Genomic DNA, 4,252 nt, shown 5'->3' on the forward strand with positions numbered 1-4,252 from the left:
GAGCGCATGGAAGACGCGTTCCACCAGCCTGCCGACAATCATGACGCAAACAATGCCGAGTCAGAGTCGGAAATGGCAATCATTCCAGCAATGCCGACAGGCACCCCTTTGAACACAAGAACTGGCAACACTCAAGTAGATAAAACTGCCGCCGATACTGAAGTGAATGATGAAACTGATGACGAAGCACAAGGGGATGAACATGATGGGCAATCAGAGATCATGGTACCTCAGCCACCGTACGTTGGGTAGAGATTTGAATCGTTTGCAGAAGCAAATGAATTCTACCAGACATATGCAAAGTTCCATGGGTTTGCGGTCAATACCGAATACCATAGGAAAATTAAGAAAACTAATGAGTACAACAGAGGTGAGATGAGGTGCCACAAGGCACGAAGGAACAAGAAGGGAAAAGGTGTTGCGCCTGTCGTTCCGGAATGAAAGAGAGGTATCGTTCTCAAGACGGGATGCCCTGTCCGGTGTAAGCTGAACATAGATGGAACACAGTATGTCGTCACTGAATATTTTGACGAGCACAACCACAAACTCATAAAGAAGTTCGACCTGGTGAAGTTTCTGACCGCCCACAGAGGATTCACCCCACTCGAGAGGAAATTCATAAAGCTGCTACATGATTGTAACGTCGGTCCATCAAGAATGGTGCAGATACTATCACTCATCCACAGCAAAAATGGGACTCTGAGTAGCATGCGCTACATACCAGCTGACGTCACAAACCTAAAGGCAAAATACCGTAGAGAGAGCAAGTTGGCTGACATAGAAGCCACGATGGCCTACTTCGATGAGAAAGCGAAGGAAGATCCAGATTTCTTCTACAGGATAAGGTTGGACGATGAGGACCATGTCAGGAACATGTATTGGGTGGATGGTGTTGCAAGAAGAGCCTACAAACATTTCCGAGATTGCATTTCATTCGGCGCGACGTATCTCACTAATATGTACAAGATGCTGTGGGCTCCATTCATAGGAATAAATAACCACAATCAATCGTTGCAGTTCGGGTGCGGGCTCGTTTGAAACGAAGACACGGATGGGTATGTTTGGCTATTCAACACCTTCTTGGAGTGCATGGATGGACTTGCTCCGATGAACATAATAACAGACCAGGATTTTAGTATGCATGCAGGCATAGAGGAGGTCTTTTCGTTGGCAGTGCACAGGCACTGTATGTGGCACATTATAAAGAAGGCTGAGGAGACGCTAGGACCGTTCTTTGCTGACCGTCCGGAGCTGCACAAGGCATTCGAGCTGTGCGTGGACCACAACTTGACGGTGGAGGAGTTTGAAAGGATTTGGATGGCCATGATTAAAACATATCAAGTCCAAGACAAGGAGACTCTTGCTAGCCTGTGGGAGAAGCGAATGTATTGGGTGCCGGCCTACTTCATGTAGTGCTTCTTCCCTTTTCTGCAGACTACGCAGCGCAGCGAGGGGTTCAATGCTGTTTTGAAGCGGTACGTGAGACCTGGCAACTTATTGCTACAGTTTGCCAAGCAGTACACAACTTTGCAACAAAAAATACTGGGATCTGAACTACAACAAGAAGCGAACACCGCACTAAAGCAGCCAAAATTGCTAACATATTTACCCATGGAGAGGCAGATGAGCAAGATATACACCAACAAGATCTTTAACGAGTAAGTCAGTTGCGTTATAGTCTTATTTACACAAAGCACGAAGGCAGTAGGTTCCATATAGAATGCAATGCAGTTGCCATGATTTGTGGTTGACATGTTTCATGAAATACTGTTTGCCATGCTTACTCAGCTGCAGTTTCCATGTTCATTGAAAATACTGTTTGCCATGCTTACTCACATGTAGTTGCCATGTTCAATGAAATATAGTTACCATGTTTAATGCACTGTACTTCCATTGTGCATGTTGGTATGCAAATACCAATGTCAACTGAAAATGTTATGTTGTTGCCATTTCTACTGAAATGCAATTGCCATGTTTACAAAAATGCAACTGCCATGTTTGCTGAAATGCAATTGCCATGTTTACTCAACTGTAGTTACCATGTTTAATAAAGTGCAGTTGCCATGTTTTATGCAATGTGCTTCCATTGGGAATGTTGGTGTGGAAACAACGATGGCCAGTTGAAAATGTAATGCAGTTGCCATGTCTAATGTACTGCAGTTGGCATGTCTAATGTACTACAGTTGCCATGTCTAATGTACTACAGTTGCCATGTTCAAGGTACTATATTTTCCATGTTCAGACAAAATGTATTTCTATTTACATGACAACATAAGGTGCTACCAAAAAATATCGCATGATAGTTTAACAGAAAACACACAAAACTTGTAGATTCCAGGAAGAAATAAAGCGTGCCAGCATATTCACGGCTTTCCAGGTGGATGAACATACGTTCAAGGTGTGTTCTATTTTGGGCATGTCAGATTCAGAACCTGAAGACCCGGACAAAGGAAGGAACTACTTCGTGAAAGCCTTAATCAGACAAGGCGGATACTACTGCCAATGCTGCAAGTTTGAACGGGACGGCATTGTGTGCTGTCACATACTTGTTGGAAATATGCCCTAAAGGCAATAATAAAATGATTATTATATTTCCTTGTTCATGATGATTGTCTATTATTCATGCTATAATTGTGTTATCCGGAAATCGTAATGCATGTGTGAATACATAGACCACAACATGTCCCTAGTGAGCCTCTAGTTGACTAGCTCGTTGATCAACAGATAGTCATGGTTTCCTGACTATGGACATTGGATGTCATTGATAACGGGATCACATCATTAGGAGAATGATGTGATGGACAAGACCCAATCCTAAGCATAGCACAAGATCGTGTAGTTCGTTTGCTAGAGCTTTTCCAATGTCAAGTATCATTTCCTTAGACCATGAGATCGTGTAACTCCCAGATACCGTAGGAGTGCTTTGGGTGTACCAAACGTCACAACATAACTGGGTGACTATAAAGGTATACTACGGGTATCCCCGAAAGTATCTGTTGGGTTGACATGGATCGAGACTGGGATTTGTCACTCTGTATGACGGAGAGGTATCTCTGGGCCCACTCGGTAATGCATCATCATAATGAGCTAAATGTGACCAAGTGGTTAGTCACGGTATCATGCATTAAGGTACGAGTAAAGTGACTTGCCGGCAACGAGATTGAACGAGGTATTGGGATACCGACGATCGAATCTCGGGCAAGTAACGTACCGATTGACAAAGGGAATTGTATACGGGAAGGGTCCCGGGGGTCCACCGGGTGGGGCCACCTATCCCGGAGGGCCACGTGGGCTGAAGAGGGAAGGGAACCAGCCCCTGGTGGGCTGGTGTGCCGCCCTTGGGCCTCCCCTGCACCTAGGATTGGAAACCCTAGGGGTGGAGGGGCGCCCCACTTGACTTGGGGGGCAAGTCCCCCCCCTAGGCCGCCCCCCTCCCCCTTGGAGATGGGATCTCTAGGGGCCGGTGCACCCCGTAGGCCCCCTATATAAAGAGGGGGTGAGAGAAGGCAGCCGCACCCTAGTCCCTGGCGTCTCCCTCTCCCCCCATACCACCTCTCCCTCTCGCTGAGCTTGGCGAAGCCCTGCCGAGATCACCGCTGCTTCCACCACCACGCCGTTGTGCTGCTGGATCTCCATCAACTTCTCCTTCCCCCTTGCTGGATCAAGAAGGAGGAGACATCTTCCCCAACCATACATGTGTTGAACGCGGAGGTGCTGTCCGTTCAGCACTAGGATCTTTGGTGATTTGGATCACGACGAGTACGACTCCCTCAACCCCGTTCTCTTGAACGCTTCTGCTCGTGATCTACAAGGGTATGTAGATGCACTCCTCTCTCTCGTTGCTAGATGACTCCATAGATTGATCTTGGTGAAGCGTAGGAAATTTTTTATTTTCTGCAACGTTCCCCAACAGTGGCATCATGAGCTAGGTCTATGCATAGTTTCTATGCACGAGTAGAACACAAATTTGTTGTGGGCGTAGATGTTGTCAATTTTCTTACCACTACTACTCTTATCTTGTTTCGGCGGCATCATGGGATGAAGCGCCCCGGACCGACCTTACACGTACGCTTACGTGAGACAGATTCCACCGACTGACATGCACTAGTTGCATAAGGTGGCTAGCGGGTGTCTGTCTCTCCCACTTTAGTCGGATCGGATTTGATGAAAAGGGTCCTTATGAAGGGTAAATAGAAATTGGCATATCACGTTGTGGCTTTTACGTAGGTAACGAACGTTCTTGCTAGAACCC

The sequence above is a fragment of the Triticum dicoccoides genome, chromosome 5B, assembly GCF_002162155.2.
Source record: "Triticum dicoccoides isolate Atlit2015 ecotype Zavitan chromosome 5B, WEW_v2.0, whole genome shotgun sequence".
Lineage (NCBI taxonomy): Eukaryota > Viridiplantae > Streptophyta > Magnoliopsida > Poales > Poaceae > Triticum > Triticum dicoccoides.